General features: G+C 35.7%; 1 protein-coding gene across 1 annotated transcript in view; it reads left to right on the forward strand.

The window, feature by feature from the left end:
• The first annotated feature begins 883 nt into the window (after positions 1–883).
• CDH10 (cadherin 10) overlaps positions 884–26,357 on the forward strand; it is a 186,393-nt gene continuing 160,919 nt past the window's right edge. The window contains exon 1 of the mRNA XM_004017075.5: positions 884–1,228. The gene's annotated coding sequence lies outside the window, so the exon portion shown is untranslated. The remainder of the gene's footprint in view (positions 1,229–26,357) is intronic.

Here is a 26,357-nt window from a genome sequence, read left to right on the forward strand (position 1 = left end):
TTAATGTAATTTATTTATTTAAAAAGGAACCTACATGAAGCCAGAAAAATATAAAAACGCTCATTATTTTGTGGAGCTATACTGACATCCTTTGGTAAGGTTTTGGTTGATTCCAATTTAACGTCGAGATAAATAAATAGAGCGATAAATAGTTAGATGGTTAAGTAAACAGAACCACCCAAATGTATATCTGCCTTCCTCCCCCCGCTTTTGGGCATGACACTCAAGTTTCTGAGAAAAAAAAAAAAAAAAGTTAAAAAAAAAAAAAAAGAAAAACAAGAAAGGAAACGATGTCCAGCCCCAACTCTAAATATTTTAATAGCGTTAATTGCATATTTACATCATGAATAAAATATTATATCTATCAAATCAAAAGGCAAAGCAGGTAAGATTAAGCAGACAAGACTAGCTCACGAACATCCCCAAACGACGAGCAAGGTATGTTCTCCTATGACCATAAGCGATAAAAAAATAAAATATTTGGAGAACCAAGGAAAAGAAAGTTCACTGAAAGCAAAAATAAATATTAATTCAAACCGCAACCAAAATCACTCCGGTAACGATTCAGATCTGGTTGCAATTTGACTTGGCACTCGCTTCATGGATTTCGGCGATCTGGAGTTAAGGATGGTGCAGGGATATATATGTCAGATGAAGAAGAAGTATCTATTAAAAAAGAATTGCGAGAAGCAGTCCCGTTCTTGAGATTGCATTGCGGACACAGCCGGATTAGATCGGGCTGATTACCTTAGCCTTGAAACAGAGAGTCTTTCTGCCCTGCGGGGGAGGGGACGCCTTTCATCCGAAGCCCTCCTCTCGGATGCGCCCTCCCCTCGCATTCACTTGCAAATCGCTGTGTGCGAGCAAAAGCCAGCACTTCCCCAGTCTCTAACCTTCCCATGGCGAGTGCTGCAGCTCTATCAGCAGAACCTTTCTCTCCGAGTGAGGAAGGGTTTTTTTCCCCCTCCTTCCTTTTCTTTTCTTTTTTTCCCCCCCTTAATCAGAAGCACTGAATGAAAGCCAATCAGAGAGAACTCGCCCCCCGGTTTCTTCGGTTCCCTGCCGTCCAGAGTTAAAAGTGATGCTGAGAGAAAGCTTGAGTTAGATTGAAGTAGAATCAGTAATAGGAAATAGCCGAAAACAAACAAAAAGGGGATATAGTGACAATTTCTCCAGGGTTATTTTGGCTGGAACCAACTTCCGTTATCCAGAAGCTGATAAAAAAAAGGTAGGAAGACTTCATCTCTCTCTCTCTCTTTTTTTTCCTAACTCCCTTAAGGTCTCTTATTTTCTCTCCCTGGGGGAGAATGTTTGTTTTTAAGTTGTATTCGGCAGTTATTTTCAAATAATTATCTTTAACATGTTAAAAAATTACTAAGCATAAAACTATATATTGTATTCTAGAAACCACTGCTTTGAATAGCCGAAGAGGTAATGTGAAACTGGATAAATTACATATTTATGCTCAACAGTGGGTTATGTTGTTAGAGTTTGTGAATTCATTCACTCTGATCAAATGCTAATAATATATTATGGAGGGTAATTTGTTATGCTCATGCTTGTTCGTCTTAATGTTAAAAATCCCTTGAAGAGAAGATTGTTGCTTTGAACTCTATCATTGAACATTACTTTGCATTCCATATGAATGGATCCCCTCTGCACTTATTTATAGTCATAGTTCATTGTAGGTTCAATATAAGGAGAAATGACAGGCAGAAGACAGATTCCTTGAACCTGTCAATGGTCACTAAGCATCTACATAAATAAGAAAGATTGGCACTTATCAGAAATAGAATAGGCATAATTCCTAGATTCGCATTTTGTGTCTGAGTCAGAAGTATGAGAGAGGAAAGATGAAGAGGGGAGATGAAATGCATATAGTCAGCAGTTGCAGCATTTATTGTCTCTGCTGCAATAAAATCCATATTTTATGTGGTGTTAAATTAATGCAGCACATTGCAAGACTAAATGCATGTCCCCGACAAGTAACTATTGATAGCACTGTAAGTATGGGCAAAAGCAGTAGTCTGAAAGTGTTTTCCTGCCAATGCAATAAAAACCACCATCTCCTTATCATTAAAAAGAGGAGTCTACAGGTGCAAAGACAAACATCAATTTAAAATTGACCTCTCATCTTTTGCTTCCAAAAAAACAGATCTATTTCCTGTAATTGTGGTTCTTTATTCCAGTAAAAGCTTCTATTATCCGAAACTGCACATGTCTTATGCTCAGCTGTTCAGAGATGGATGTTTTCTTTTCTTTTTTTTCTTGTTGTTGTTGTTTTCTTGAAGGATCTCTATTAAAAATAGTCTGTCCCTCTGATGCTGACAACTGGTAAACCTCAATGTATATGTTAGTAGACTTTCTCCCTCCACAGCATCTTCCTCTGGGTCCTCCTTTAAAATGTAACTACAAGAGCTTCTCTGTGGTGAATAACACTTGGCAAGAGTGTGCTCATTTTTTAGGTCTGGTATGGTGAGGATTTTTAATTAGTAGAACTTTCATGAAAACATTATGTCACTGACAAGAGCTCTAGATTCATTTTTAGTTAAAGTGATGAAAATAGGAAGGGGGCTGTATCATAGAGAAAGAGGTAAATGACAAGTTAGATACCTAATCTTCTTGCCCCTCTCCCTACAGCATAGTTAAGGTGGCACGTTTGTATTCAATGTGTAATGCATAAGGAAATAGTGATTTATTGGGAGTGGGGTGGGCTGTGGAGCAAAGGCATTGGAGTGTGCTCTGATCTAAGCAGAGTGTGTTTGTGTCTTAGGAACATAACAAATACAGATCCATTCTGATCATGAAAACATAAAGAAGTGCTTCTTTAACTTGCTTTCACTTAAAAAAATTATGTGTTTTTAGAGTATGAGTGAATGTCTGCTTTCATTAAATCAGATACTTCTTTGGTTTCAAATACTTGCTGCTAACAAATTGACTTCCCTAGTGAATGCGTATGTCTTTTCTGACTCCAATCAAAGAATAGAATTCCATACACTTACATGCCTGAAAAGGGGGAGAAAAGAGAGAGAGAGAAATCCCAGGGACTTGGGAAAGGAGCACATAATCTGTATGGCATCCACATAGGCATGTATATGTGTGAAGTCAGTGGTCAAATTGCTTGATTCCTGATTAATACTTCAGGTGATAGACCTAGATGTTTATAAAACCTAGCTGTGTATTGATAAGAATGGTACTATACAGGTATCCAGTTTAGTATTATACTGTTATATTTCCACTTACACTAAGATTTTCTAAAGGAAAAAAAAGGATAGAAAATTGACTTTCTATCTAGAGAGATATACATTACTGGCACAATATTAAGAAAGTGTATTGGAAAGAGGCTTTTTATTTTTTTCTTGAAAAAAAGAGAGTGTTTGAGACTGAAAAGGTTAATTCCAGCTGTGTGAACTCTGTTCAGAGTCTAGAATCCATCTTTTGATCTTCATTTAATAACACATGTAAACAAATGACTGAGGCAAAGTATCTATTAACTGGGGGATATTGGACATATGAACTATTTCATATGTTTCTTAACCTACTTTGCAGCAAGTGATAAGCCAGTGCTCCTGGAATATGTCATTTTTATACCAAATCATTCCGCTAGGCTGCAGCACAGGAACAACCTTCGCCCTAATGATGCTGAATCAGCAGCATAGTGAACCATATTTTTAAGTGTTATTATCAGTAATAGCATTGCATCGTAAGCAATTAATACAAAGCAGGGCTGTAAAACCAACTACCTCTAGTCTAGCCCTTGGGTTTTGAAAGCATTGTCCATAATTTAGTCTTTTTTCTGCCATGCAAATTACATTCTAATACTGTTGCCACATTAAGAAGTGTTCCTAAAATACTGAAACAACAAAGTATTAAGTAGAGAAATATACAACTGATTTATGCCAATCATAAGTTATTGTACGCAGCTATTTGGTCTCCAGGTTCCAAGTCTATTTTTGAAAACTCTACTTTTGATTAACCCCAAATCGTATCTGGAATAGGGCTTCAGAAAAGTGACTTCACTCATCATATTATGTTTGAAAGTCGTGTCTGAAACAGGCTGAAGTTAAAACCCAAGTAGCAAGAAAGGTGCCCTTATTCTAGTTAGGCTTATACTGAGCAATGGTAGACTCAATTAGGCCTTGTATTAAGTGTGTGGTCCTTATTATGAATGTTTTGGAAAAAAATCTGAGTCCAAAGAATAGCTTATGAATTTATAATTGAGAAATGCAAGTTGGCATAAAAATGATTTTCCTTTTCTTCACAAAGTGAGTTCATGAAGAAAATTTTATTTTTTCATAATTACAATAACCTATAATAGGCACATAGAAAAGCCCTGAATTTAAGCATTTTAAAGTCTGCCTCCCCCCGCCCCCAATTAAAGCATTTGAATTATGTCTACAGAATAGTGGTATAGCAGCCCATGCTTTTACATCTGATAATATTCAACACTCAAAATTACAGATTTTTTATCACACATCTGAATGAAAAAAATTTCAATCAACAAGGAGTGTCTGTTTTCTAAGATAATGGTATCAGCTCGGGGTCACCTCTTTCCTCTTCTATTCTTATCCTACAGCAGCTTCACCTTACTTGATGTTTCAGTATGAGACCTCGAGCCTTTTTATAATCTGATTGTGCTGTCTTTCGTAAGGGTATCTAAAACCAATGAGGCCATTTTTGCCTTTGCCATACCTTTTTTGTCCAAGTAACTCAAGAGGCAGACATTGTAAGAAAATCGCATCTGTCACATTAAAAGATATATATTTCTGGGAATGCATTATTTTAATGTCATATTAGCATTGATTTGTTAAAATTATGTTTCAGCGTAACTTTGGCTTAACTCTTTATTATCAGTGCAACTTCTCACAAAAAAAAAGTAACTTGATTTTTTTTTTTAAAGAATAAAGGTGCTTTGTTTTCACCAAAGTCTTTTTACTTTTATCCTGTGTCTCTCTTGCCATACATGTGATTTTCTCTATATCACTAAGAGACATTTGTTAAATATCACCATACTGGTGATGGATTTAAAGAAAGGGAAAGCTGAAAATTGAATAAGAATGAGTAACATAGCATTACATTTTATGATATAAAGTGTAACATTCCTTGAGAATAACGACTGTAGGAGGCTGAAGTGCCTTCATATAGCAGTCCCTTATAATAGAGGGAATATATCCTTAGAGAGTTTGTCAGTAGCAGTATAAGCACTTCATCAAACCATGTGATCTCAGTGTTAAGTACCCCCTGCTTTTGTTGTTTTAGGAAGCAGCCTTGATACTACGTACTCTACATGATGCAGAAATATAGTTTAACAACACTTTCAGTTTCAGGACAGCATTAAGCAATAGGCTATCTGGGATAATATAACAACATTGCTTCACAACAGGAAATTCAGTATTAAAGGATGTGTCAAAGCATTTCAGAGCCCTACTGGTTTCTCTTCTCCATTCTTGCCCCCATCACCTCCTTTTCCCCCTCCCATTTCTTCTCCCTTCCTGCCTTCTCCTCTTCCTCAATTTATGACAAATACAAACATCTTTGAATGAGTTTTCTCTTGAGCTTTTTTTTTTTTTATATTATCCTATTGGAAATACAATTTCTGTAAATCTTGTGATTTTTATGGTCAGTATTCTATCATCTGCCACATTATACATTGGATTTATTATATTATCCTTTGCATTATACCATAAAGTATATGATAGTTCAGTTGACTAGAGCATGTCCTTTCAAATGAAAGCAATTTTTATAAACATTATAACACCTAGACATTTAAGGAATTGAAATTGGCACCAATGTAGTTTACTGCAGTAGCAAGCAAAGTATGGGAATTCAACATTTATTAATGAAATGACTTCTCCAATGTATCAGAATGTGGAATGCATAAGCATGAGTTATTATACTCAGTGCATCACTTATTGATTGGGAATCTTTGTTGATTTACTGGAACAGAGGATATTGAAACAGTTTGAAACAGACTTGATTTTAAATGTAAATTAAACATCAATTTCATTCATTAGATGTTGGTTCTTCTTTGTTGCAAAATAAAGATATTACCAAGGTGGAATGTAAAAAAGTGTAAGCTGATTTAAAAATGAGCAAATGTCTATTCTAGATATTGTAAAGAATTATCATTGTTCCTACTTCTTTCCAGTTGAAAGTTTCGGAAACAAAAACCATAACAATAATCAAGGTCTTCCCTGTTAGCTCAGCTGGTAAAGAATCAGCCTGCAATTCAGGAGACCCTGGTTTGGTTTCTGGGTCAGGAAGATCTGCTGGAGAAAGGATAAGCTACCCACTCCAGTATCCTTGGGCTTCCCTGGGCTCAGCTGGTAAAGAATCTGCCTGTAATGCGAGAGACCTGGATTTGATCCCTGGGTTGGGAAGATACCCTGGAGAAAAGAATGGCTACCCACTTCCGTATTCTAGCCTGGAGAATTCCATGGAACAGTCCATGGGATTGCACAGTTGGACACAACTGAGTGACTGATCAAATTAAGCAGACCATGTAGGGGATTTAAATAGTCAGTAAACTGAATAAGATTAGTGTTTTGACTTGGGTTATTCTAGTAATTCTCTGCTATGTTCACATGGTATTTATAAACACAAGAATTGAAGTTGAATTTTGACATAGTTATTTAAGTAGATCAAAGGCTATCTGTGTATTTGCCTAGGCTATTGAGTGCGTTTTTGCATAGTGTTAGTATCATGAGTTTAAAAAATGTGATTGGTTCTCCTCTTTTTTGTGACTCATCTCCTAATAAAATCAGGTTAAGTCAACTCCATTTGATACCCATTGTAACTTCTGGGATTTTTAAAAGGAAATACAAAGAATGTTTCCATAACTCTTGGATCAGACTTCAAATTTAGGTGAAGTACCATAGTGTTTCTTGATAATTTGACTTCTTAGCATCAGGTTGAAATTAATAGCCTCATGTATAGATTGACTTGAAAGCATTTAAACTGTCTAAGGGCCTTTAATGGTTTTGTGTATACCATGTAAATCTAAGTGTGCTGCTCAGTGGCATTTGACTCTTTACGGCCCCATGGACTGTAGCCCGCCAGGCTCCTTTGTCCATGGGATTTTCCAGGCAAGAATACTGGAGTGGGTTGCCATTTCCTTCTCCAAATCTGAGGGTATAGTATATTAATTAATTATTTTATTTAAAATATTTGCTTTAACTTTAAATATTTAAATATAAAATTATTTACATATAATTTAATATAAATATTTGAATACGAAAATATTTTTTTAAATAGACCAGAGGTTAAGATTTATGACCTCAAACTTAACTGGTTTCAATCTAATACTAATAAAATAAAGACTATGAATTGTATATTCTTTTCATACTAACAGTGATACTTATTTGCTTTAGCAGTGACACAAAGAAAAGGTACCATTGGGATAAAATCAGGTGTATATCAACTTATTTCATCAAATTGAGTATGCAATGATTATTAGCCTAGTCAAATATAATATTTTGTTTTACTTCTTTCTGAAGCATTCTAAATTGGAGGTTGTTCCTGTTCTATAGCCTTGGTGCCAGAGTGACTTTTTAATGTGTAGTCCCAGAGAGTGAAAACCAGAAAGGTACACAGTTATTCTGTCTGCATCTAGCTTCCTAAATTTTAATAAAATCCTTTCCCAGCGAATAAGTACCTATGGAAAGTCTTTATTGCTTTATCCACTCCCTTCAACAAGGCTTCAGTTAGTCTTTTGGAGAGTTGTTGAAAATTGAATGCCAGCTCCAGGCAAATAATACTTAAAAGTACCCTTTTCTATTTCCTTTTTTTCCCTTTTATTTATTTTTTCCTGATTGAGTGAAGAATGGAGATTTTCTATAGAATTTCTATATTTTAACCTAACTACCAAGTTTTTGGATAGATTCATTTTAAAGAGAACTATGTTTTTCTAAGATTCTCTTCTGCCTTTTAAAATATGCTCTAATTTTTCAGTTATTGCTAACTAGATCATTCTACATAAAATACAAGTATTCACTTTTAATATTAAAAAAAATTACTTACTGGGGAAATGAAATGTCCCTAATATCTAAGTTAAGAAACATGATTTCTTGGCTAGACTTAAAGTTGGACTGTCCTTCATAATTGAGTATCTGAACAAAGTAGGTCTCTTTTTTAAGACAAAGCTATGCCAGAGAAGGCAATGGCACCCCACTCCAGTACTCTTGCCTGGAAAATCCCATGGATGGTGGAGGCTGGTAGGCTGCAGTTCATGGGGTTGCTAAGAGTTGGACACAACTGAGCTACTTCACTTTCACTTTTCACTTTTATGCATTGGAGAAGGAAATGGCAACCCACTCCAGTGTTCTTGCCTGGAGAATCCCAAAGACGGGGAGCCTGATTGGCTGCCATCTGTGGGGTCGCACAGAATCGGACGTGACTGAAGTGACTTAGCAGCAGCAGCAGCATGTCAGTGTTAAGTATATGATCTCTCCTGGACATCCAGTCTAGTGGAGATGTGAAGTTAGAGAAATGGCAACCACAACCTTGACCTCAGAGCAAAGACATTAATTCACCATTTTATAGGTAAAGCTTGGATCCAACCAATTTCTAGGTTTCAAGATGAAAAAAGTGTGAATTATAAAAGCCTTATCTCCTCTAGAAGCAAACTGAAGCACACATATAAACCACTGCCCCCAAAAAAATTCTTAAGAGAAATGTTAATTGTTAATAGTGTTAACGAACTAAATTATTATAGTGAAAAATTCACGGTCATTAATTTAACTGTTTTGCTTTTAAGCTATCATATATACTTAAAATATGACTTTCTTGTACATGTATAACATTTTTATTTTGCCTTTTACTCAATAAATCTAAATGGTCCCCTGGGTATCTAAACAATCACTTGCTCAATCTTTTTCTTAGCTTCTAAGTAACTGTATTCATTTGGGGGGAAGTTCTATCAGCCATTCCCTTAGTGCCACACCCAGAGACTAAATCTAATATAAATTTTGTGCCTGAGAAAAAGAGGTTTTAATGTGAGATGTTCACAATAAATATCTTAGGATTTATAATAGAAATATCAGTATTTATGTTCTCAATGTGTCAGTTATTGTGGAAAAGTGGTAAATTAGCAGAATGTCATTGGGCAGTTACCTATTCCTCCACCTAACAGATTCTCTAGTTTTTATTTTCCTTAATGCAAACTACCTAATAAACTTCTCAGTATCTTATTTAATTATTTCATTTTTATGTTCACTGTTCTTTAAGTGCCTACCATGAGCCAGACTGTGCCAGCAGCCAGAGATACAAGATTGAAGAGAGAGAAAGACAAAACAAAACCTTTTTTGCAGTGAGATGGGTTGCGCTGATGGTTCAGATGGTAAAGACTCCATCTGTAATGCTAGGAGACCTGAGTTTGATCCCTGTGTAGGGAAGATCCCCTGGAGGAGGGCATCTCAATCCACTGCAGTATTCTTACCTGGAGGAACCCAGGGACAGAGGAGCCTCACAGGGTATAGTCCATGGTGTCGCAAAGAGTCAGACATGATGGAGTGAGTGACACTTTCAGTTTCATTGAATAATTACATTATTTGGTATTGTATTCTAGATTTGATTAATATAAGAATGATAAGTATCAATTACTTTTCAGATGATAATATGAGGCTCTAATCTCATTTACTTTTTTAAGCCATATTATTGTATTCAAGGCCATGTGACATCATTCAGCAAACTATCAAAATGAGCACGTAGATTAGTCCAAGATACATTTTTGTGGTTTGATAGAAAACAGAAAAATTCTGTAAAGCAATTATCCTTCAATAAAAAATAAATTAATTTTTTTAAAAAAGATGCATTTTTGTGTAGCCTCAGGTTCAGTCACTGGAGGCCTGAGGGTGGGTTCTGAGTTGGAGCTTCAGTTAGGGGCAGCCACGGTAGTTGGTGATCCATATTTGAGCTTTATGTGTACAATAGCCAATTGTTGTCTTGCAGGAAGGCCTCAAATTTGAGACTAACATTCCAATCCCAAGCAAGAAGCCTAAATGAAAAGCCAGCATATCTGAAAACTGGGTAAATCCTCAAATTATATTGCTAAAAATTCTTAGGAACAAAAGTTTCCACACCCCTCAAGCAATTAAAATATTCACTACACAGAAGCCATTGAGTTTCAAAGTTGGTCACATTGTCGAAAAGTTTGTTCCATATAATATTGTTTAATAGAGAGATAACACAATCATAAGGCTATATGCCAGAAGCACTGAGATTACGTTTCTTAATAAATGTAGTAACTCTTACCTAAATATACTCACAAAAACTTTTGATGGATAAAAACATGAAAGGTGGCACCCAACCGGGTTCAAATCCTGTGTCACTTACCCTGTATTTAATATTCCTGGTAGTTTTTCAGCTGTAAAGTGGGGTTAATAATTGAACTTCTGTGATAGTACAGTTGCCATGATGGTAAGAAACAATAACTCTAAAGTACTAACAATTCCTGTCATATAATAGGTGTTCTAGTGCTAGGTATTATTATTGCCTATTGTTCTATTGGCATTGTTATGACTTATCTATAAATTTATGTGAAAAATTTGTTTTTTTCACATAAATTGAGTATGTTTTATTTTAACCATAGCATGTGACGCAACTTGTATTTAACGTGTATCATGTAATGATAATTTTGTGTTTATGTTGAGGTGAAAGCTACATAGCATTTTACACTGATTTCATCACTAATTCTACTGCCAATATCACAAATTTCTCATTCTAGTTTTTTGTTTGTTTATGAAATGGGAGTTTGAACCATATAATTTCCAAGGACACAGTTTATCTATTGTTCCAACTGGAAAGGGCTAATACAATCTATTGTTGAAACTGGAAAGGACTCAATATATTACTGTTAAAATGCCGACATTCCCTAATGATTGTGAAAGTGTCAAGAGAACATAACCTGAAAACTTAAGCTCCTACATTCTTAGAATCACATTCAGTTAACTGCGTGAACTAGGGAATTAATGGATACACATTTTGAAAATGATGTGAAAGACCTAAGAAGGGGACAGAGGAGGGAGAAGACATTAGAAAGATGGACACTAAGTGTTGTGAGTTCCATAAGCCACATAAACTCACTCAGGTGAAACATGAACCGTTTCTGAATATACTGCAGTAATGGTTCCTTTCGCAGATTCTCCTTCTTGAGGTCAGAGTAATGAAAATTAGAACGAGAATGATGAACAAAGTCAGTGCATTGCAGAAATAATCCCATTAAGTTTTGATACCTATAAATCTCAAGAATAGTTCCGCAGTCTGTATTACAAGCTGAAAGGTCAGTGGGTCAGAAAGGCTATATTACAAGCTGAAAGACTAGGTTCAAGAAACCTTGTGATAGAGACAGCATCTGCTGCAAAATGTGAAAATTTTATAATTTTACTTATAAAATTCATTTTTTTAAATTCTCCACATTTAAGGATATATGAGAATCAATTAAAAATAACTTTTTTAGGCCTTTTTGTGATTCTATTTAATATGGCTATTAAAAAGTCTCTGGAATTACATAAAGAAATCAGGATATTAAGATTACAAATTATACACCTCTGTGAGTCCATAAGTTCATCTTTCTTTAAAAGTTCATTTTAAAAATCAAAATTACATCACATTTTTTATTTTTCAGTTTTATTTATAATTCAAGATCAATTATGTTTAATTTAGAAATTAACATATTTAAAGAATAAACTTAGCACTTTAATCCATCCACATGTAGAGATTAGGTGAGTCATAATAGAGACTACTAAACCTAGCCAACAAATACAATTTTGTGAACAAAGTAAAGATAATTCTCACTTTTTATCTTAGCTATATATATAAATTTATTACATATTCTTTACTATTTAATCAAAGTCACAGTTTTCATAGCATCTTCTTTAATGCTATGGTCACTTAATTGTTTTGTCATGGCTTCACTATAATATTTGACTAAACGATTTAACTTTATGGCTGATTAATTAGAATGGCTAATTTAAAATATTCTATTGATAAGATATATTTTATTTTACTTGATTTTCTAAAGGCATGCATATTAGACCCAAGGGCTAAACATTAGGCATCATTTTCCTTTAGTTGTAAAATTCTTTATGCAAGAGAAAAAGTTTATTAACTTGCATATGTATTTCTTTTTACTTAATTGGGAATCAGGTGAGAATAGAAGTGTGCAAAACTATAGCATAATTAATTTTAAAACCTAAGAAATGAAATGTCGTACATGTATATAGACTAAATCGTTTCTTTTCAAAATCCATCAAATTCTTCAAGGTTTTCAGCCATTTAATGTGTTTTGGAAGACTGCATTTGAAAATAATATAAATTCTACCTAAAATTTAATCAAAATGTTGAAATGAGTTTATTTTTCTGAAGTATTGACCCATTTTTAGGGTAAATTGCTGCTGATTATTTCTGGTAAAATTCTGTTCGCCTTACAAGAAGTAAAACATACTTAGGTGTTTGGAGCCACCTTGTGGCTGTCTCATAGTATATTAGGGAAAGTTCCCTCTCCAGATTCTCTCCAACTGAAGGTTGCACTTGGGAGCATTGTAATCAACATTGTGAACTTATATTACGGTCTTTACAATAGCATTACAAATGGTTCTTGTTTAGGCTGATGCAACTTCATATTTATATGTCTACATGAATTACAAAAATACTGTTTTTCAAAAGTCTAACGAAAATATTTTAACCAACCCTTTTGAGGCAATATATAATTTTTAAACTAAAATATATTTTTACTGTGCAGCTGCAAGTCGACTCTAATGACTCCTTACACATTTCGCATTCTCAAAGGAAAATTCCATCCAGCATCCCTTGGTGTCCAACACAAAGAAACCAGGGGCTATGTTATTGTGAATTTTGCATTTTGTATAACTTAAATGTAAATATTCAGTCTGCATGAGAAGCATGGGACTGCTGCCAGTAACCCCTGGGCATTGAATGTGTTTTTCAGGAGGCTCACTGGAAATTCAGAGGGGCAAATTGTTTGCTCTCATTTTACATAAATATTAGGATAATTTATAATTTATATGGTGCCATGTACATATTCACCAAATGTATCTTTTTATAGGTTTTTTTTGTAACCTAACACAGGAGAGCAGGGCCCATGGTTACTGCTTCTTTTATAATTTTACAAGGAAGTACCTGAATTTAGAAATAAAACAATACTATTATTTGCTTGAAATTCAGAATAGTCACTTTTAGAGTTTTAAATCCAGAACTTTCACTGAGTTTTTACACGGTCTTACTCTTCACTATGTAATTTATTATCTGAGGGTAAAAATTAAAAAAAAAAAATTGATCACCCATAGCAGTAGATGAGCAGAAGTTCTCTGATTTATTGCTAAGTCTATAGCTGTTTCTCCCGCTCTCTCCCTCCCTCTTTCTCTTTCCATCTATCTCTCTAGACATACTTGGTTACCATCGTAAACTATTATCATTCATCATCATCATCATCATTAAAACCTCGGTAAGACTTCAGTTCCAAGACTGGACAAGAAAGAGTCTAGTCACATTTACAGGCTCCAGTGTGAACAGCTCCTAAATTGCCTTTCTTTGGGGGCATGGAGATGATTAACTGATTAACTTTAAACGGATGGAGATTAATTGAAACTGAAGACAAGTTGATAAAATAGCAAAAATCTTCCGAATATTATCTGTATGTTCTGCATTAAAGCCATGAATTGTCCATCTTTATAAAGGAAATCATTTTCTCTATTTTGAACATGCTAGACTGCCTCTTAATGTAAAACAAGTGGTCAGAGCACATCATTTCTCATGCGCAGCCCAACAGTCTGACTGAAAGCAAAGATTACTTTGCTTCCCATTAACCACATTCCCTCTGTCAACAAATGTGCTTCTACTCTAAGAGAAGAGATATTGCTGTTGATTTGCTTTATTCTCAAAAGACTGATAAGGTTTTCATTCTATGCAGTGGTTCACACTGTGTAATTTAAAAATATTAATATATAAAGTATACATTTCAATTCAAAAGGGAGACAGAAATTGAAATAGATATATTTAAGAGATTAGAAATGTTTAAAGTTTAGAAGAATTCTTGTGATGATGTCATATTCATTCACATTTGATTTCTACGTTGGGAGGATTCCTTGGAGGAAGAAATGGCAACTCACTCCAGTATTCTTGCCTGTAAAATCCCATGGATAGAGGAGCCTGGTCGTCTACAGTCCATGGGGTCGCAAAGAGTCAGACGTGACTTAGCAACTGACCACAGTTATTGCTTATGGCAAAGTCTTTTTTGCAAAATGAATAATAAATGAACAATCATAGATGTCAAAAGAAACATATAGAACTCTCTCTGTTGAGTAAGAACCAAGAATTAATCCAAGACACTTTAGCCACATTTCTAAATTCCTTCTCATTTTTAGTCTAAAACATAGCCTATCTATTTACCCGATAATTTTGCCTCAAGTGATAAGGGAGATTTCCATAATTAACCATCATCCTGAGATGATTTTTAAACCTCTTAAAATTTTCTTCACTGTCCTAGAGCTAAAAATTCATTGTCAATGATCTTGTCTCCTCCACCCTCAATATACTTACTTGATAAATCTATTTAATTCTAACCATATACCAAATATAAAATTGGTGTTTTTAAAATTTCAACTCAATACTACAAGAGAGGTTAAAATTACATTTTTCCTTCACAATTCAACCATATTTTAGGTTTCTTAATACATATTTCAGGGTTTGCTAGGAACTTTGAGAAACAGTTGTAAATCACATGATCCCTTCCTCAATGAGAAGAAAATATTGTAGGAAAGAGCAACATTTAAATATGCTCATTTAATATGTTGTAAATTGCTTCCTTGGTGGCTCAACTAAAAATTCACCTGCATTGCAGGAGAGACAGATTCAATCCTTGGGTCCGGAAGATCTCCTGGAAGCAAAAATGTCAACCCACTCCAGGATTCTTGCCTGGAGAATTCCATGGACAGAGGAGCCTGGTGGACTGTAAATTAGTGTTTTGCTTGTAGGATGGGTGAAATTTTAGGGAAATGTAGACAGGGGAACATGGAAATTTAATTCTGGGGGAGGCTTGAAAGGTGAAATTATTTCATTGCTTATTAAGAGATGAAATTAATGAAACAAGAAACATAACTTTCTGCATATCCAGAGACCTCTTAACCGTTCTTCTCTTTTTCCCCTCTGAAAGTCAAAGTATCAGTTGCTCAGTTGTGTCCAACTCTTTGCAAACCCATGGACTGTAGCCCACCAGGCTCCTCTGTCCATGGAATTTTCCAGGCAAGAATACTGGAGTAGGTAGCCATTCCCAGCTCCAGGGATCTTCCTAAAATATATTTTTATTAATTTATTTTTCATATAATTGTTAATTGAATAATACTTACCGGTTTTCCATTGTGGAGAAGGAAGCATGTTTACAACCAAAAAGTGATGGAAAATAAGTCATATTCAGACTTTTTGACTTCTTTCTTCTCTACAGGAGAGACAATCAAAACAGAAGCTACAGTATAGCCTGGTACTGGCAAGGAACAGTGTCAGCACAGGGCGCTATGACATTAAAGATGTGGGCATATGGCATTGTTTGAGTACAAGAAGGGGCTCTTTCAGGGATGATTAAAACTAGGCCCTTAGAGCTGTGACATTCTATGTATGTGATCAATAGCTCAAAAATTCCGCACAAGTTCATTTTGAAAGATATTGTTACCTAGTGGTAAATTGTTCTCACTCCAGAGTTGGGCAGATGTACGTATTCTGTCCTTCTTGAGAATCTTGGCCAAGATATTTAATCTAGCTAAGCCTCAGTTTCCTTTTCTGAAGGATGGGATCAAGTGGCTACTTCTTAAACCTGCTGAAAGTATTAAATGTAACTATACTCATAAAGCACTTACTAGGATTAACAAAGAAAAGAAAAGACAACTTATGGAATGAGAGAAACTGTTTGCAAATGATGTGACTGTCAAGGGATTAATCTCTAAAATATATAAAAGTTCATACAACTCAGTATCAAAACAACAACAAGAAAACCCAAATTAAAAAAAAAAAAAAGAGAAGATCTAAATAGAAGTTTCTTCAAAGAAGACATATAAATTGCCAAAAGGCACATGAAAAGATGCTCAACATACTACTTATTAGAGGAATAGCCATATATATTTTTAAATTTTTGCTGAATGATTTGAATGTACACACCAGAAAAGTAATTTTAACTAGAAATTGCTATATTGTTTTTTATGTCTGAATCCATACACTAATTCTAAAATCCATTTTTAAAAAGTTTTCATAAATACATTTTAAATATATTCTTGAAGGCAGGTACATTAAAGGGGACATTACTCATTTTGAAATATGCAGATTCTTATTTCATTCCTTTTGACTCATTTTATAGTCACCTATTGGAGAAGGAAATGGCAACCCATTCCAGTATTCTTGCCTAGAGAATCCTGTGGCCAGAGGAGCCTCGTGGGCTACTGTCCATAGGGTCGCGTAGAGTCGGACACGACAGAAGCGACTTAGCATGCATGCATGCATTGGAGAAGTAAACGGCAACCCACTCCGGAATTCTAGCCTGGAGAATCCCAGGGACGGAAGAGCCTGGTGGGCTGCCATCTATGGGGTCGCACAGACTTGGACACGAGGGAAGCGACTTAGCAGCAGTAGCAGCATAGTCACATACTGGTTTAAGCACATATGTACAGAGTTTTATGTTGTACACTGAAATGAATATAATCAGTTCAGTTCAGTCGCTCAGTCGTGTCCGACTCTTTGCGACCCCATGAATTGCAGCACGCCAGGCCTACCTGTCCATCATCAACTCCCGGAGTTCACTCAGGTTCATGTCCATCAAGTCAGTGACGCCATCCAGCCATCTCATCTTCTGTCGTTCCCTTCTCGTGCCTCCAATCCCTCCCGGTATCAGAGTCTTTTCCAGTGAGTCAACTCGTCACATGAGGTGGCCGAAGTACTGGAGTTTCAGCTTTAGCATCATTCCTTCCAAAGAAATCCCAGGCCGATCTCCTTCAGAATGGACTGGTTGGATCTCCTTGCAGTCCAAGGGATTCTTAAGAGTCTCCTCCAACACCACAGTTCAAAAGCATCACTTCTTTGGCACTCAGCTTTCTTCACAGTCCAGCTCTCACATCCATACATGACTACTGGAAAAACCATAGCCTTGACTAGACGGACCTTAGTCGGCAAAGTAATGTCTCTGCTTTTGAATATACTATCTAGGTTGGTCATAACTTTTCTTCCAAGGAGTAAGCGTCTTTTAATTTCATGGCCGCAGTCACCATCTGCAGTGATTTTGGAGCCCCCAAAAATAAAGTCTGACACTGTTTCCACTGTTTACCCATCTATTTCCCATGAAGTGATGGGACCGGATGCCATGATCTTCATTTTCTGAATGTTGAGCTTTAAGCCAACTTTTTCACTCTCTTCTTTCACTTTCATCAAGAGGCTTTTTAGCTCCTCTTCACTTTGTGCCATAAGGGTGGTGTCATCTGCATATCTGAGGTTATTGATATTTCTCCAGGCAATCTTGATTCCAGCTTGTGCTTCTTCCAGTCCAGCATTTCTCATGATGTAATCTGCATAGAAGTTAAATAAGCAAAGTGACAATATAGAGCCTTGATGTACTCCTTTTCCTATTTGGAACCAGTCTGTTGTTCCATGTCCAGTTCTAACTGTTGATTCCTGACCTGCATACAGATTTCTCAAGAGGCAGGTCAGGCGGTCTGTATTCCCATCTCTTTCAGAATTTTCCACAGTGTATTGTGATCCACACAGTCAAAGGCTTTGGCATAGTCAATAAAGCAGAAATAGATGTTTTTCTGGAACTCTCTTGCTTTTTCCATGATCCAGTGGATGTTGGCAATTTGATCTCTGGTTCCTCTACCTTTTCTAAAACCAGCTTGAACATCTGGAAGTTCACGGTTCATGTATTGCTGAAGCTGGCTTGGAGAATTTTGAGCATTACTTTACTAGCGTGTGAGATGAGTGCAATTGTGCGGTAGTTTGAGCATTCTTTGGCATTGCCTTTCTTTGGGATTGGAATGAAAACTGACCTTTTCCAGTCCTATGGCAACTGCTTAGTTTTCCAAATTTGCTGGCATATTGAGTGCAACACTTCCACAGCATCATCTTTCAGGATTTGAATAGCTCTACTGGAATTCCATCACCTCCACTAGCTTTGTTCGTAGTGATGCTTTCGAAGGCCCACTTGACTTCACATTCCAGGATGTCTGACTCTAGATGAGTGATCACACCATCATTATTATCTGGGTCATGAAGATCTTTTTTGTACGGTTCTTCTGTGTATTCTTGCCACCTCTTATAGACTAAGTAAAAAGCATTGTTATTGATAAACAACATAGCACAGGCTTTGAAATCTAAGTATTAAAATGACTCTAAACCAGTCATTATTAGGATTCATTAGTATAAGTCAGAAAGCTGAAGTAATGGGGGAGAGGAAATTTTTATTTGACCTTGGCTTGGAAGATGTATAGAGTGTGTGTAAAGGGCAGACATTATAGAACTTATGCCTCTATGAGCAATGGTAGGAACAAACATGAGGATATGGTTGGTCACTGAAGAACCAAAGTGGGTCTATGCGGAAGAACTATATTTGTAAAGAAACTTATATATTGGGTTAAGGAGTTTACATATGATTTAAAAGTTCATTAAAAGACCCTCTTAAAAGTTCATTTCAAAAGATATTCTTTTGCTGTTAGCTCATTGGGATGAATAAGATTAAAAAAAAAAACCACAAAACTCAACCATTATTCTTAGCATTTTATACGCCTCAAATGGTGGGGTTGATATACATCCAAATGTTTCAGAGTTAACCAAAAACTGTTGTCTCCCCAAGGAAAGCCAACCTGAGAGTGCCAGTATAATTGTACTAATAATACCATATCTGATTCTGCCCATTCTCCATCCCTAACAATAGTGCTCAGTTGCTCAGTCATGTCTGATTCTTTGCAACACCATAGACTGTAGCCTGCCAGCTCCTCTTTTCATGGAATTTTCTAGGCAAGAATACTGGAGTGGGTTACCATTTCCTCCTCCAGGGGATCTTCCCAACCCAAGAATCATACTCACATCTCCTGCATCTTCTGAATTGGCAGTCAGATTCTTTACCACCGAGCTAATTTTCTCATGCTGCTGCTGCTGCTGCTAAGTCGCTTCAGTTGTGTCCGACTCTGTGCGACCCCATAGACGGCTGCCCACCAGGCTCCCCTGTCCCTGGCAATCTCCAGGCAAGAACACTGGAGTGGGTTGCCATTTCCTCTCCAATGCATTAAAGTGAAAAGTGAAAGTGAAATCGCTCAGCAGGCCCCTCTGTCCATGGGGTCTTCCAGGCAAGAGTACTGGAGTGAGGTGCCATTGCCTTCTCCGAATTTTCTTAGATGTGCTCTCAAATACATATATGCTGTGAGTTATCATTTGATGTCTGCTATTGTCCTCCAGTTTGTATATAGTTCCTCAAGGTTGATTGCTCTCTAACATTTTCTCCTACTGATAAAAATGTAATTTTCTCTGGTCTATGCTTGCTAACAATATTCCGATGTCTAAAGCTGATGGTCACGCTAATGAATTAGCATCTCTGATGTATCAGATAGTTTTGTTTAAATTCTCCTTTAATATAAGCTTATTTGTGTGATGGGATTATTTATATCAAACTCCATTTTGTTTAGTTTTATTTCCTGAGAAAACTTGTTCTTAGTCTCATAACTAGTTATTGGCAAAATATGAAATAGAACTTTGTTATCATTACAAGGTTATGGGAATAATTAAATATTTCCTTACTTCAGAATGAAAGCTCAGATGATATTAATGTCATAACCTTACCTTTTTTTATAATTAAGATAATACATGTGATACAGTATAATATGTTACACAGTACATACTCAATATAATAATTAAAGCTATCATTGTAACTTCACTATAATGATTATTTGTAAGAGATGATATGTTATTACAAAGTTTTAAAGCAAATGATTAAATATTGATAATACCTGTAATATAGATAACTGTCATTTATTGAGAACTTAATAAATGCTATACACTGTACAGAATGCTTTACATCTATTATTTCTTTAAATGACATAATAAAGGAAACAGGAAATCTTATAATCTCCATTTTATAAATGAAAGAACTGAGGCACAGAAAGTTTATATAACTTTCACAAATTACAAAGCTAGTGAGAGACCGAGTGCAGACTCTGAAAATATGGTCCCTGCTCTTCTATTCTTCAGCTCTACCCCATATTTATGTAAGTCATGTGTGCATTCCTTCAAGGAGATGTATCATCTTTATTTCTACTTCTATTTTACTTTTTTATAAAATTTCTATTTATCAATAACTTAATTCTATTACTTCAAAAATATGTTTTTCAATAAGATAAGGTAGCACTCAGTTGTGTCCAATCATTTACCCGAGTTCAATTCCTGGGTCAGAAAGATCTGCTGGAGAAGGGATAGGCTACCCACTCCAGTATTCTCGGGCTTCCCTGGTGGCTCAGCAGGTAAAGAATCTGCCCACAATGCGGGAGAGCTGGGTTCAATCCCTGAGTTGGGAAGAGCCTCTGGAGAAGGGAAAGGCTACCCACTCCAGAATTTTGGCCTGGAGAATTGAACCAACTATATAGTCCATGGGGTTGCAAAGAGTCGGACACAAGAGACTTTCACTTCACTTCACTTCAAGGTGGCACTAGTGGTAAAGAAGCTGCCTGCCAATACAGGAGACATAAGAGATACAGGAGATGTGAGTATGATCCCTGGGCTGGGAAGATCCCCTAGAGAAGGGAATGGGATCCCACTCTACTACTCTTGCCTGGAGAATCCCATGGACAGTTAGAGCCTGGCAGGTAGCAAAGAGTGGGACACGATTGAAGTGATTTAGCATGCACACAGCCTAAAAATAAGTAGGGTTTAGGATGTAAAATACTGATACAACAGATGTGCTGTATTTTAAGCACTGTTCTAATAACATGTGTAATTCAGTGGTCAAAATTTGTGGATAATAAAAACTTGCCTTGTAGGTCGGAAAAAGTTCACTGAAACAACTTAATTACTTAAAATAACCATAGCTTGCAATGTAGCCATAAATTTCTTACTGGATTTTTACAACATTCTCTTAGCATTATTTAGTAGTTTTTTTTAAATGCTCCCACTTGGAGAAATAAGGCATATAGTGATGGTTTTTAATTACATAAGGTATTTTTTCAAGTATACATAGGAAATAGTCACAGCAATTGTTTCTGTAAAGAGAGGTGAGGGATTCATATGTTGCTAGAGAACCGTTTTCATTGTATACACATTATTTCATTAGAAAATATTATCATAAAAGTGGAATAATTTTGGAAAAAAAATTTTAAAAAGCTTGTCACTTATCATGAATTGTATTGAGTATATGAAAAATGAAAGATTCCAAACTCTAAAAATTGTTTTTATACCATAAGTTAATCTATTCATTGTCTCTATATAAAGCAAAATAAAACAATGAAAAACTAGCAAGTGTTTGTATATGCAGATACTCGTCACTGAGTGTTAGTAACTGAATAGAATAGTTATTATGATAAAAGCATTCAATAATATTTATTTACATGGCTTAATCATAAGATTTTATGGATTTATTTTAAATCACTCTGATAACATCATGTTAAAGTTGTGACAAGAACCTGTTTTTCTCAAACCTGATTCAGGCTATACGAATTTGAAAGCTGTGAGATTTGTATGATAATTGAATATAGTTCATATAAGAATATATTTAAGGTGAATAGCTGTCTTATAAGAAATACTGATGTTATTTTGGTATCCAGTTTTCTGTTGTGATCATTGTTGCTTTCATATCATTTTTAAGTTTCTAAAAAAAGCAGGTAGAAATATTTTATATCTTATAGACTTTTGCCAAATGGACTTCAAACAATATTGCAGTGAATTATATGAAATTTATTTGAGAATTTTGCCACCTAAAGAAAACTGAACCAAGAGGTTACTTCACTGTATGTGTATTCGTCTCTAAAGAATTTTTGTTTTAATTCTGGTGCCATATCCACTTATCAAGCACTTAGTTTTGGTGAACCAAAAGTATTTGTTACCTAAAAATAATATTAATTTGAATGCTATTAGTTTTGAGAATTTTGAACAGTTGTTTATTTTTTATGTTGTATTATAGACACAAATATTTATCATTTTATGAAAAATGTGTATAAGCTCTTATGCTTAGTTTATACATGTTCCAGTATCATTATTCTACAAATCATCACATCAGTGAAGCAGCAAGTATCGTGATACAAGAACAAGATTCAACATAAATGCCCTTGATAAATTTGAGGTGATCTTTCAAACTTGGAAAATGTTTCCATTAAAAATTACTGAGATAAAGTAATACATAATGATGGCATTTTATTCTGCACAACATGAAATTTAACATTTAAAAATGTGATGGAATGCATGGTATAAGAGAACGTGATAGAGTCCTAACAGCAAGAGACTAAGATGCTTCAAAACAAACCTCTCTCTGTACCAAAATCTAGAATGTCTCTTTGGTTGAGATAGTCTTTAGTACATTTTCATGTCTGTGAAATTTGTGAATATGTGTATATGTGTGTATATCTATATGTATATATATATATGTGTGTGTGTGTGTGTATACACATACACACATCACATGTTCATAATGCTCATTTGGAAATTTTACCTTGGCTGCAGACAATTAATTTCTTCAACAACCGTTGAGTCCTTGTTATGTGTAGAACATGGTGCGCATCAACTCTTGCTAGTTAGCCCATGTTACTAAGACACTTGGTTCTTTAATTTCGGGGTGAAAATGTTCAAGCTCAGTCACTTAAAATATAACTATGGAACAAGGATAACCCTGTACTGTGGCAAAGAGAAAAGCCATATTAATGGCATATTGGGCCACTTCCCTTGAATAGTCTAGAATTGATTTATTGTATGTTTTTTATCTAAAGCTTTTATGAGCCTATTATATTCTCAGCCTGCGTTACTTCCATGAGCACTCCACCTAATAAATAAAGTAATATGGCACTTTCCATTATTTGTCCTAAATTTATCTCTTTTAAACTTCAACGAGTGCCCTCAGACCTAGTATAACTGAAGTGTGTAGAGAGCTTGGCATCGCACTATCCACCTTCTTCATGATTTAATAAATGTCAGGGTTTCCAGATTGAAGATTCTAATCGTTGCAGTCTTCCTATACAGAGTGGCTCCATTTCTTTAATGATAGTTCAGTTGTCTTTCTATGAGCATTTTCTAGTTTCTTTGTATTTCTTTAAAGTAATGCCGTCAGCATTGTGTGAGAATATTCAAGCAAGTGGTTCATAGAAGCTCATAATAGAAGGAGTAAACCTTTCAGAGTAGGTGTCCTAATTCTGCCCTTGTCATCAGTCATGGACTCTTTAACATTTATCTTAATAACTCTTGAGTTTATTTTGCTTTCAACAAAAATTGGGCATTTAGAAGAGATGACTTCAAAGTTCCTTTCCAAATCTGAAATCTCAGAAATGAAATTACAAAATTATTATTTATTAAAAAGAAGAAATAACTTTTGGATGTAGATAATACAATAAGGAATACAATGAACTGATTTAGACTTTGCCTTCCTGTAGTGGATAATATGGAAACACTAACACAATTTCGTGTATTGACATAAGAACTTCATGCCTCAAACTATCACCATGGTGGTGGTGTTATTTAGTCACCAAGTTGTGTCCAACTCTTAAGTGAAAGAGGAGAGAGAGTGAAAAGGTTGGCTTCAAGCTCAACATCCAGAAAACAAATATCATGGCATCCAGTCCCATCGCTTCATGGAAAATAGATAGGGAAACAATGGAGAGAGTGGCAGACTTTATTTTTTGGGGTTCCAAAATCACTGCAGATGGTGACTGCAGCCACCAAAATTAAAAGACATTTACTCCTTGGGGGAAAAGTTATGACCTACCTAGACAGCATATTAAAAAGCAGAGACAATACTTTGCCAACAAAGTTCTGACTAGTCAAGGATATGATTTTTCCTGTGGTCATGTATGGATGTGAGAGTTGGACTATAAAGAAAGCTGAGCACTGAAGAATTGATGCTTTTTGAACTGTGGTGTTGGAGAAGACTCTTAAGAGTCCCTTGGACTGCAAGGAGAGCCAACCAGTCCATCCTAAAGGAGATCAGTCCTGGGTGTTCATTGGAAGGACTGATGTTGAAGCTGAAACTCCAATATTTTGGCCACCTGATGTGAAGAGCTGACTCATTTTAAAAGACCCTGATGCTGGGAAAGATTGAAGGAGGGAGGAGAAGAGGGCAACAGAGGATGAGATGGTTGGATGGCATCACTGACTCAATGGACATGAGTTAGGGTGGACTCTGGCAGTTGGTGATGAACAGGAAGATCTGTCATGCTGCAGTCCATGGGATTGCAAAGAGTCAGACATGACTGAGTGACTGAACTGAACTGAACTGTGTCCAACTCATTTGTGACCTCATAGACTGTAGCCCACCAGGCTCTTCTGTCTATGGGATTTTCTAGACAAGAATACTGGAGTGGGTTGCTATCTCCTTCTCCAGGGGATCTTCCTGACCCTGGGATCGAACCCATATCTCCTGCATTGGTAGGCAGATTCTTTACCACTGAGCCACCAGGGAAGCCCAGTTACTATTGTAACGTGTCCTTAATGTGTCACCTCATCATAGCTGTCTTTAAATGCCTCCGACAGTTTACGTTTTCCTTCCCCATTGCTTATGTTGTTTTCTCACTATTTGATTAAATAATCTTAACAATATTTGATATTTTCATTGATCCATTTAAATATTGATTGAAGCAATGGAAAAAAATCCATATATAAAATAAACTAAAATCTATAATTCTATGGACTTTACATTCCAAAATGGGGTTCAGACTATCAAAACCTGAATAACAAAAATATTTAATATGGCTGATTATAATAAATGCTGTGGCAGAAACAATGCAGAGAAGCTGGTATTATTTGATCAGAACTGATTTATTTCATATGATAGGATGCTGCTTCTTTATGACTGAGTTTTTGTTGCTTACTATACCTTGGAGCACCTAGTGAGTTCTTTAAAAAAAATGGTTGCTGTATCGTTATCTCTCTACATCCTGTTTTTTCCTTCTAGTTGCTCCTGTACTTTGATAGTGAAGAAATCTTACAGAAATGTATTTCTGAGAAAAAAAAAAAAAAAAAACTAAAGAGGACTTTCATTCTCACTAGATAAGGTACAATTCAGAAAATGCAAACCAAAAAAATAGTTCTGAGTGATAACATTTTTCATTTTCATCACTGATATAGTTGACAGTTGGGTGAAGGGAAAAAAAAAAAAAGACATGAGCCGTGAGACAAATCACTAAAAACACATATGTGGTTATTTAAAAGTACAGCTCACCCTGCAATTGCATTTGGAATTCAGCGTTGCCTTCTGCTTGCTTTGTTGTTGATAGCTTTCCTTTTCCGCAAGGTAAGAGATACTCTGACCAGAGGGTTGTTTGCTCTCATAAATATTTTTGTTCACATGATGCTTAAACATTGTTGAAAAGCTCCTGTCAGACCTGTAAATCTGTTTGGGATTTTTTGATTCTCTGTTGCTAACTTTGCATCATTTTCCATTCATGTAGCTCCGAGGAGATTGAAAAGAGAGCGTTTCTCTGATTGTTTAAATTATTTCTGATTTGAAAGAAATATCTTACTAGAAGCATGCTCAATGATGGTTCTCTTTCAAAATTTGTTATGCAATTTACATGTTTTGAACTGTCACTGCACATTTGTTCTGTTGTATACTGTTATTACCTTTGCTCCTCATTGCATGGCATATTTTATATGCAATCATCAGACACTTTCATGCTCAAGTGGTCGTTAGCTGTGTGCTCTCCAGCTGTTCAAAACTGTTAAATAAAACTAGTCCTCCTGTCAGGAGTGTGCGTGACTGCCTTCGCTGCGTCTTTAGGAACCACTGGCTGGGAGCTGGCTGGGAGTGAACACATGCTGCCTGGAGCCAGTCGCTCTGTTTCTCAGTCCTGAGCCTGCTTCCTGTGTGACACAAAGGAAAGGTGAAATAATACTCACTTCTGGCAGAGGCATATCATTTTCTTTCTTTCTTCTTTTCAATACACTTGACATTATAAGCACTGCACACTTTGAAGCGATCGCTCATATTTTTATGTCCTCAAACATTCCAGAGCTAAGGTCAAATAGGCAAGTCACTTAAATTTATTTGGCTCAGAATCCTCTCTTTGAACTCAAAGAATTGAACTGGATGATTTCTGTGTTTTTTTTTTCTTTTCTGAGTTTTACAAAATGAAATGATTGGAAGCAAATATTTTATTTGAAAAATATGAAGGTAAAATACAAACCTG

Source organism: Ovis aries, chromosome 16, assembly GCF_016772045.2.
Source record: "Ovis aries strain OAR_USU_Benz2616 breed Rambouillet chromosome 16, ARS-UI_Ramb_v3.0, whole genome shotgun sequence".
In the NCBI taxonomy this organism is placed as follows: Eukaryota; Metazoa; Chordata; class Mammalia; order Artiodactyla; family Bovidae; genus Ovis; species Ovis aries.